Source organism: Suncus etruscus, chromosome 7, assembly GCF_024139225.1.
Source record: "Suncus etruscus isolate mSunEtr1 chromosome 7, mSunEtr1.pri.cur, whole genome shotgun sequence".
Lineage (NCBI taxonomy): Eukaryota > Metazoa > Chordata > Mammalia > Eulipotyphla > Soricidae > Suncus > Suncus etruscus.
In genome coordinates, this window is record NC_064854.1 from 125,875,012 (window position 1) to 125,885,732 (window position 10,721).

Sequence of the window (10,721 nt, forward strand, 5' to 3'; positions counted from 1 at the left end):
CAGTAATAGCACCCACCTTTCTGGGGGTGCAAAAATAGCTAATGACATGCAAAGTAGTCAGCACTGTTCCTGGCACGCTGTTAATGCTTAAAGAGTAGAAACCGGAGGTTTCAGAAGCACGCAGAGCCTGCTTCATGGCAACTGGCTGGAAAATGGCGTGTGGTGCCGATGGTGGGTCCTGACTAGCTGAGGAGGGCTTGGCCACAGGCCCAGGGTCCTCGCTTGGGCCAGGTGGCTGCAGAGCTGGGCCAAAGCAGCCAGGTCTCCGGCTCTCTCTCTCTCTCGCCTCCTCCTTGGCCTCTGGGGTGGGAAGAGAGAGTTTTGGGGCACCATAGGTTCCAAGTCCTCCATGGAGAGAGCAGGAGGAGCAGCTGTGCCCACTCAGCTCAGCCTTCCCGTTCTTCTCCCCCTCGTTGCCTTTCAAAGACAAGGAATCATGACACATGGATGCGGGGAGGGAAAGGCTGGCCCAGCTGCCTGCTGGCCCCCCACATTTTCCCCAGGCCTCCCTTCCTGGCTCTGTCCCCCACTCCCACAAATTGGGAAAGCAGCTGCGGTTGGCAGTGAGGGGGTGGGTGGGAGTCTTTCCTGCCTCCGGGGTCAGCCCTGGCTCTGGGGGACGGGAGTGGAAAGCAACTTCCATCAAAGGGCCACATCTGGCAGTGCTCAAGGATCACTCCCCGTAGGCTCAGGGGACCTTACAGGGTGCCCGAGATTGAACCCAGGTGGGTTTCGTTCAAGGCAGGCACTTTACCTACTGGGCTCTCTCTCTGCGGTTCCAGGATTGGGCTGCTTTAGCCTCAGTTGCTTCCTCCGTGGAATGGACAGATAGTTGAGAAGAATCCATCTGAGACCCAATGAAGAGGGGAACCAGCCTGTGTTTCAGGAAGGAAGGGCAGGAAGATGGAGAGACAAGCTCAGATAGAACTCACAGGGATGGCCGGAGAAATAGCATAGTGCTAGGACATTTGCCTTGCACTTGACTGACCCAGGACAGACGCGGGTTCAATTCCCGGCAATCCCATATGGTCCCCTGAGCTTGCTAGGAGCGATTTCTGAGCACAGAGCCAGGAGTAACCCCTGAACACCGCCGGGTGTGGGGGACCCCTCTTCCAAAAAAAAAAAAGAACTCATAGGGAGGGAACTTGGCCTCAGGGACCTGAAAAGGCATCATGGTGGCTGGGCTGAGGAACTGGGGAAGGGCAGAGGCCATGAAGGTCATGGGGTTGAAGGGCAGGTTGTATGGGCAGGCCAGGGAGAAGAGTCTGGATTTTAATCTGAGGGGCTGTGGAAAGAGTTTAGAGACAGAGAGGCGCTTTACAATCTTCAAAGACCCTTCCTTGGGGGCCGGAGTGGTGGCGCTAGAGGTAAGGCATCTGCCTTGCAAGTGCTAGCCTAGGATGGACCTTGGTTCGATCCCCCGGCGTCCCATATGGTCCCCCCAAGCCAGGAGCGATTTTTGAGCACATAGCCAGGTGTAACCCCTGAGCGTCAATGGGTGTGGCCCCAAAACAAAAAACTAAAAACAACAACCACAACAAAAAAGACCCTTTCCTTGTGTTGGGACAGTGGGGACCAGAGGAGAGAGCAGGACACACTGCTAGGAGACTGCCATGTAGGGGGTGGGCCAGGGGAGGATGAAAAGGACCCCTAACTGCCTGGTCAAGTGGCTCGGAGATGAGGGGCACACCTGGCAGATGTCCCCAGCTGAATCACACGCATCTGACCCCCCTGAGTGGTGAGCTCTGGACCTGGGCCGAGTGCCAAGGTGGCATGGAGGGCCAGACTGGTAAAGAGAGGACACAGCAAGCTTCTGCAGGAAAAGCTCTGAGGACTCGAGTGCAAGGCCAGTCTGCCTGTCCCTCGAAGGTCCCTGCCAAGGTGCCCAGGAGGGCAGGCTTGTGGTAACTGAACCACTGTTTTCACAACAGCCCCGGAAGCTTTGGATCATGCCCACGGTTGTGTTGGGTAAACAGGGCTGTGGAGGAGCCCGGGGCCAAGACCCAAAGCTGATCAGGTGCCCGCTTTGGTGTCCGCTTTGATGTCGCTTGGTCTGGGCTGTAGTGGCCAGGTATGGGAAGAGCAGGAGATAAGGGCTGGAGAATGCATGGAGGGCACCATGAAGCCAGGGGCTGTGAGCAGGGCAGCTAGGGGGTCGGCCTGGGCATTGGGGCAGCCTTTGTCCGGCTCCTCTCCCCTGGGGCAGCAGTTGTTCCCAGGATAGTACATCTGGATTGAGACCCGAATACCCTCTCTCAGGCCTGCATGGTAGTTCCTCCACTTGCTGCCCTTACTTCTCTCTGGTGTCTGCCAGTCTCTCATGTGGTGGAACCCTCATCTCACCCTGGCAGCCTGTGGGTGGGGGGGGCCCTCCCGCCTTCTCTGATCACTAGCCTGGGAGGAGGCCTCTATAGGTGCAGGGGGAAGTGAGCGGCAGACATGGCGCTCATCTCTGGTGACTGTCCCCACCTCAAAGCATCGGCCTCTGTGCCACTAGAGGCTGCCAGAAGGTGCCCTGTGACACGTCTGCTCCCGGGGCTGCCCCCCTGGGCTCTGTGGTTTTGAGCGAACCGCCCCATTCCTGCCCAGGAGCCCGGAGCTCCGCAGAGGTCACGCGTGAGGTGCCCGAACCCCTGCACCAGCCCTGCTAACCTCCCTCCTTCTGTGTGCCCTGCTGCGACCCACAACCTCTGCCTGGCTGCCTTCTCCTCAGCTTGCCCTTCCTTCCCCTTCCCCTTCAGACTCTGCTCTCGGCCCGGAGGAACTTTCTCTACCTCCCTCAGTGGGGGAGTCCAGTGCTGCCCCCCACCCCCATTATGCTCTGGACTTTGCTAGTGGTCAGTTGCATGCAGGCCCTTCCTTCTGGGCTGTGTGTATATCTCTCTGAATGTGCCTAGAAAGCTTAGTACTGGGTACTAAGTATTAGGACTTAGTACTCAGGCCCTTAAACTTAGTACTTATACTAAGTTGAACTGGGATCTCTTGCTGGTGACGCATGAGGGTTTGACTGTCGTGGGGGCCTCTGTGTCTGCGTGTGCAGCTCCGAGCACGTCTTGAGGGAGGCCCCAAGTCACCAGGAGGATGTCAGCGCCCTGAACACAGTTGGCCGTTCGTGCCCAGCTGCACGCCATGTGTTTGGTTGGTGGGTGTGCCCTTGTACACACGTGCGGTTATCCGGGAGAGGTGCTGATGTGACCTGGCCCTGCACAGAAGCCCCTTGTCTTCAGTCCGAACATAAAGGGGGCCTTGTTCCTCCCTGCAGGCCACGTGGGTGCTTCTCTGGCCTCTCCAGGTCTTGGGCTAGCAGAGTGACTCAAAGCAGGTGTCTGGCGTGGGCTGTACCACTGTTTGCCGGCAGCACTGATGCAAGCCCAGGGCAAACAAGCAGGGACCAGATCCCACCTTGCAGGCTCTCCCGTGCCTCTGACCGGGGAGGCCCTGGCTCCTCCTTCACCTTGAAGCACGCCCTGGCCGCCCACCCACCCACCCACTTCCATCCTCCCCTCCTCTCTCTACCCACCTCTGGAAACTGTAGTCTGTGACCTTCCCCACCAGCCTGAGAGTTTCAGTGTCTTTTTTGGGTTTTATTTGGTTTTGGAGTTACACCCAGGTGGTGCTCAGGGGTAACTCCTAGCTCTGCACTCAGAAATTATTACTCCTGGGGGCTGGAGTGGTAGCACAGCAGTAGGGCGTTTGCCTTGCGCGGTGCTGACCCAGAACTGATGCGGATTTGATCCCTGGCATCCCATATGGTTCCCCGAGCCAAGAGTGGTTTCTGAGTGCAGAGCCAGGAACAACCCCTGAGCACCACTGGGTGTGACCCAAAAATCCCCCCCCAAAAATTACTCCAGGGGATGTATGGTGAACCTAGCTAAAACCTAAGCAAAGGTGTTCCCCTAACTTCCTCGTCCTAGTAACCTCTTCCTTTGAAATGTAAAAGCCCACTGGATAGTTGTTTGTTTGTTTGGTTTTTGGGCCACACCCGGCACTGCTCAGGGATTATTCCTGGTTCTACGCTCAGAAATTGCTCCTGGCAGGCTCGGGGGACCTTATGGGACACTGGGATTCGAACTAATGACCTTCTGCATGAAAGGCAAATGCCTTACCTCCATGCTATCTCTCCGGCCCCATAGTTGTTTTTGTATCTGATTCCACCTTCCCCCTCTGGATATTGGGAGCTGGCTTGAATAAAGAAAGCAGTTTGTCTCTGAGGGGTGCAGAGAGAGCACATGGCAGAGAGAGGCCATGAGGCAAAAAGCAGGCTGACTGATGAATCCTTTCCTCACTGGCTTGGTATTATTTCTCCACCACCACCGTGGTTCATCATACCTGTCTGCCTAAGGCAGTGCTTCTCAAATAGGGGGGCGTGCCGTAAGTGAGGCTCTGTAAAGGGGGCACGTTTGACCTTGGCAAACACTGTAATAACAACCTAAGGCCCCTGTTTTTGTCTCTGTATGTGTCTGGAGCTGAGAGTTGCTATGTCCTGCTTCAAACCCCAGTTCGAAAAGCTATGCATTGCAAAACGTGCTCATTGTAGCCATTAATCCAGACATCACCTCTGATTAAAAATCAGCTCAAATTATTTTACATATTTTTGGTTTGCAGGTTAAAGTTTCTTTTTTTTTTTTTTTGGTTTTTGGGCCACACCCGTTTGACGCTCAGGGGTTACTCCTGGCTATGTGCTCAGAAATCGCCCCTGGCTTGGGGGAACCATATGGGACGCCGGGGGATCGAACCGCTGTCCGTTCCTTGGCTAGCGCTTGTAAGGCAGGCACCTTACCTCCAGCGCCACCGCCCGGCCCCTAAAGTTTCTTTTTAATAAAGATACTATTTACAGTCGCGTGGGGGAGCGCAAAAATGTTTTTTCTTCCTAGGGGCGCATGACAGAAAATAATTGAGAAGCACTGGCCTAAGGGATTAGAAACATGGTGCCTGGGGTGGTCTCATAACTCGTGGATATTTTTATTTTACATGGAGATGGTTGGGGGGAACATATGTGATGGTCTACTATCTCTTTGGTCCCTTAGTGTATGTTTTGTCATTGTGATGTCCCAGGCTGGACCTACAGCTCCTCCCAGTTGTTTTGGTTTTTTTTTTTTGGGTTTTGGTTTTGGTTTTGGGGCCACACCCAGTGGCACTCAGGGATTACTCCTGGCTCTGAAAGCTCCTGGAAGCCTCGGGGAATATGGAATGCCTGGGGATGGAACCCAGTCCTATCTATCCTGGGTTGTATTGGAATGACCCCATCCACATGGGGGCGTTTTTTGGTGGGAAGTGGCTTTACAAACCTTTCCTTGCTTCTCTGCTCTTACCACCTTTCTTGGCTGATCTCAGGCATGCCCATACGGTCATTTGTTTCTAGTGAGGTCAGATTTGTGACCAGGGCTGAGAAGGGCGAAAATGAACGGAGCTACCCTCCAGGCCATCAGTGTGACACCTGGAGAATGGGGAAGGGTCCCAACTGGCTTTGGGACTCTCCCGGATGGGTGCTGGGAATTCAGGGGCACGTTCTGGCTGGGGAAACAGCACATCAAGGTCTGCAGGGCTTGAAGCAAGGTGTATGCTCAGAGCCGGAATGAAAGCGGGTCAGACGCAATCTCTGTTCTTCTCGAAGGATGGGGTGTGGGGAGAGTGGATGGGACAGGAGAGGGCCCTGAGGCATGTCTGGCAGATGGTCTGGAGGCAGGGGCCTGAACGATAGTACAGCATCCAACCAGGGATGGACCCAGGTTCGATCCCGACATCCCTTATGGTCTCGGAGCCTGCCAGGAGCGATTTCTGAGCTCAGAGCCAGGAGGAGCCCCTGAGCGCCACAGGGTCTGAGCCAAAAACAAAACCAAAAAGTCTGAGCAGAGTGCCCTGTGCTGAGACTCGGTCATGAGCTGAGGCAGCAGATGCCACTCACATCAGGGCCAGGCACCTGGGTGCTGGCCTGGGTGGGGGTGCTGGGAGGAGCTGGCCAGCCTGTTGCCTGCACGCCCGCCCGCCACCTCTACTTCTTGCTGAGCCCGCTTCCCGGGTTGTGAAACCCCGCCACCTCTTGGGCTTGTTTCCTTCTGGGAAGGCACGTGGGGGGCTGTCAGCTGCCTGCCTGCCCGCCATGCCCAGCCCTTTGCCACACCCAGCACCCCAGCCTGTTGCAACCCTGCCTGGGCCAGTGCTCCTCCCTCATCCACTGACTCCACTCTCTCCCTCCCCCTACAGGGCTGCCTGGGCCGCCTTCCTCTTTCATTTACCCCAAAAGGCAGCTGTTGGGGCCAGAGCGATAGATAGCACAGCAGGTAGGGCATTTGTTTGCCTTGCACACGGCCCACCTGGGCTTGATCTCCGGCATCCCATCTGATCCCCCAAAAGCCTGCCAGGAGTAATTTCTGAGTGCAGAGCCAGGAGTAACCCCTGAATGCCTCCAGGTGTGGTCCTAAAACCCAAATAAAATAAAATAAAATAAAATAAATAAAGCATCTTGGCCACATCTAGCTGTTCTAAGGGCTGACTTCTCTGGCTTTGCGCTCAGGAACCATACCTGCTGGGGCTCAGGATAGCATGTGTGATGCTGGGAATTGAGCCTGGCTGGGCTCCCTGCAAGGCAGGTGCTCTAGCCACTACACTGTCTCTTCGGCCCCCACGTGAATTTGTTCAGGTGGTGTTTGGGATGGAACCAGCGGGCTCCTACCTACAAGGCAAGCGCTGTCTCACTGAGCTATAACCTTGGTTTTTCACCGTTAGCATTGTTCTCAAACAAGTCGAGGTTGTCTATCGGGTCCAAAATTAGAAAGTACATTCCTCTTTCTGACGGCCCCCCTCAAGCCTCGCTGCCCACGCCTCCTTTTCTGGAACATGCTCCTGCAGGCGAGTGCAGAGCGCTGTAGCCTGCGTCCCTGTGGCCCTGTGGGCTCACCAGCCCCACCCATGGCCCTGTGGGTGCAGGTTTCCCTGTCCTGGGGGAGGTGACCCCCTTGCTGTGTCCAGTCTTACCCCTGAGTTGCTGGCCCAGGGCAGTGTGGAGAGCAGGGCTAATAGGCCTTTTCCCCGTGGCCTGGGGCCACCTTCCAGGTAACTGTGCCTGGGGTGGGCGAAGGCAACAAACAGCTCTAAACTGCTGTCCAGTGGTAGGGAGCACTGAGGCAGGAGGGCTGGGTGGCTCAGTGGGCAACACGGCCATTTTCCTAAGCTTCCCTCTCTCCTGGGGTTCTTTGTCCTCCTGAAAGTGTTTGATGTGTGTGGCTGCCGCTTTGACTTGGTTTTCATTTTTCTTTCTTTTTTCTCTGGGGTTGGGACTATGTTCAGGTCCGTGCTGGACCATTGAGCTGCCTCTGGCCTTTATGGGGGTGAAGGTCCTCCTGAGTCTGGTTAGGAGGCCCGAGGATATGGTACTTCTGGGACTCCGCAATGCCAGACAGGGATGACCCAGTGGCCTCTCCACAGCCTCCAGCTCTGCTCAGGGGCTTCCAGGTCTGTACCCTGTGATGCATTTTCTGGGGGACCATGTGGTCCCAGGGATTGAACTAGAGTTAGTCACGAGTCAGGTATGCAACTAAACTGCATACTCTTTTCTCTCTAGCCCCTCTCTTGGGGGTCTGGGGGTGGACCCAGGCTCAGTGCACAAGAGGTGTTCTTGGCAATATGCTCCTGGGGGATTTGTTTGTTTGTTTGTTTTGGACCACAACTGGCAGTGCTCAGGGGTTACTCCTGGCTCTTTGCTCAGAAATCACTCCTGGCAGACCCTGGGGGACCATATGGGATGCTGGGGATCGAACCTGGGTCTGTTGCAAGGCAAATACCCTCCTGCTGTGCTACCGATCTGGCCCCATGGGGGGATCATTCTTGATAGTTCTGTGGGGCCAGATTCAGTGTTGTGAATCAAACCAAAGGGTGAGTGCCTTAACCTTGATGCTGACTCTCCGACTTATCTTTTGCTTTGTCTCTTTTGGGGTGCCTCACTTGGGTCTGTGCTGAGGGATGCTCAGTGGACCATTTGAGTTGCCAGGGTTCAAACCAGGGTTGTTTGTAGCTGCATGATATTGTCTCCGCCCCCACCCTTTGTGTTTATCTCTCAGGGTTCGAACCTGTGACGCTAAGGGACAGGAGAGTTCTGACCCCATACCATGGTGCTGGGCTGGGGCGGCAGTTTAGGACTGCAGTGAATTTAGGGCCTTGCATTTTCCTGGTCCCAGACCCTACCCAACTACTTCCAAACTGAACCCACTGAGCAAGTCACTTGCACCTTTGAGCCTGGTACTTCCCAGGACAGTGCCCGTCTGCTCCTGGCCCACAAAGGACGCAGGAGCAAATGACTTCCCAGGGGTCAGTGGGGTATTCTGACCTCTGCAGGCCAAGAGAAACTGGAGAACAGCACTGGGACCGACCCTGGTGAGGGGTCAGCCCAGCCTGACTCTGCCCAGCAGCCCAAAGCCAAGCCCCACATGGCCGGTTTGGGGACCTATTTGCATGGGGGTTATAAATAGCGGCACCCCTTTCTCTTGTGCGCTGCTATTACCCCGGACGGGTGGTTCAGTGCTTTTGTGAGGTATGTGATCACGCCGGGCTGCTCCATCTTCAGGGTGGATGTTCTCCCTCCTGGGCTCCTGTCTCTGCAGTGGGGTAAAAGGGCGGGGTGGAACCTCGCCAGGGTCCACCCACATTCCAGTTGTAGTCCCAGGATTTGGGGTGAAGGATCCTGGATTGTGGCCTGTGAACCCCAGCATAGTCCACATGGCCCACTGGGTCCTCGGCTTAGGGCACCAAGGCCTGGCTCTGTAGTTTGGGCCCCAGAGTGGGCCCCGCCTGTTGCTTTTTCCAGGGGACCTCGGGCAAGAGTGGGCATGAGGGGATACGTGGGGGGAGGCGAGTCCTAGGGACTGTGAAGGGAGACACTGCAGGCCAGCACATGGCATCTCCTAGCTCCTTCGGGAGCACCTCTGCCGTCTTCATGGAGATGTGGGTCCCCTCTCTGAGAAGTGGGGCTCACTGTAAGGACTGTTCGTGGCTCTGGATGAAGTGTGTGTGAAGGGGGTGCACAGGGGAAAGGAGTCCTGAGAGCAGGAAGGGGGAGAGTGGGCTGAGACTCACTTTGGCTTCTGTTGTTTCCCCTTGTCTCCTCGGCACCACCAACACCGGGGCCCTGCTTTTCCCTGGCTGAGCGGGTCCCAGAACCATTCTGCAGGGTCAGGGTTGTGGGCACAGTTGCCCACTCCACCCTCAGCTCATCCTGAGAGGAGATGCTTGCAGGAGACATTGTCAGTCCACTGTGTGTCCAATCACCCTGTTGGGAAATGTGAGTCTTATGGAGGCCATGCTGGACCTTCAGGGACGCCCACCTGGTGCCTCGCATCTCAGGCTGATCTGTGGGAGGGACAACTGAGTCCTTTTACTTGGAGGATTTGGGGCACTCTCCAGATTTTATTTTATTGAAACAGTTGTGAACTACAGAGTCCTTCATAGCTGAATTTCAGATATAGAGAGTCAGAGCCCTTCCCACCACTAGAGTCCACCTCCCTCCACCAGTGACCCCAGAATGCATCCTGTCCCACCATCCTTTGTCCCCTGACCTGCCAGTGGAACAGGCCCCTTTGAATTAAGATCGTTAAAATGTAGGTCCCTTGATTCTATTTATCATTGATTTTGGCTTGGATGGTTAGTTCTATCCTAATTTATTTCCCTGCCAATGCATCCAAGACCACTTGGCCCCAGCCTTTCTTTATTCCTTTCCTCTTAGTTTTATAGAAATATGAGGGAATATGTGGTAAAATAAACTGTGTCCCAAGGTTCTATGAAAAAGACAACCTCAGATTCTTGTCTAGGCCTCCAGCCAGCCAGGCTGGTCAATCTGTCCCTCCCCTAACCCTGATCACCCTTACCCAATCTGTGACACCTCCTCTCCCCTTCTCCCTGCTTGCCTCTGGGACCTCCGCTGCTCTCGGGCACTGGCATGTCTGGGCCAGTCTCAGATGTGACCTCACACCTATTCTTATTCTCAGGATGCAAAGGGAAAGAATTTAAGCTTGGGGGCCGGAGAGATAGCACAGTGGTAGGGTGTTTGCCTTGCCTTGCATGTGGTCACCCAAGACAGACCCAGGTTTGATCCCCAGCATCTCTTCTTTTGTGTGTGTGTGTCACACCCGGCAGTGCTCAGGGGTTACTCCTGGCTGTCTGCTCAGAAATAGCTCCTGGCAGGCACGGGGGACCATATGGGACACCGGGATTCGAACCAACCACCTTTGGTCCTGGATTGGCTGCTTGCAAGGCAAACACTGCTGTGCTATCTCTCCGGGCCCCCCAGCATCTCTTATGGTTTCCTGAGCACAGAGCTCAGGAGCCAGGAGCACAGAGCCAGGAGCCAGGAGCCAGGAGCAGCCTCCCTTGTGGCCCAACGCGCGCCCCCCCCCCCCAAAGTAGGTTTGATAGCTTCCCAAAACCCCTATCCCCTGCCCGGTGCCCTGGTTGCAGCTCTTGGGAGCAGCAGGTGCTTGTGTGTTTCAGGGTAGGGGGTACACACGTTGCAGGGGTGGGGTGGGGTGGGGTGGGGTGGGCATGCCTGACTGTCAGCAACTCATGTACCCAAGTCAGGGTCCGTTCAGCCCTGCTTCGGGAGGCAACTTAGAGCCTCTGTCCCTGCAAGAGGTCTGGTTTGCGTGTGTGTGGCTTCAACAAGTGACAGCTCAGAAGACCCCCAGGGGACACCTCTAGAAATCCTCGTGGAAGAAACTGGGGAGGGACCCATA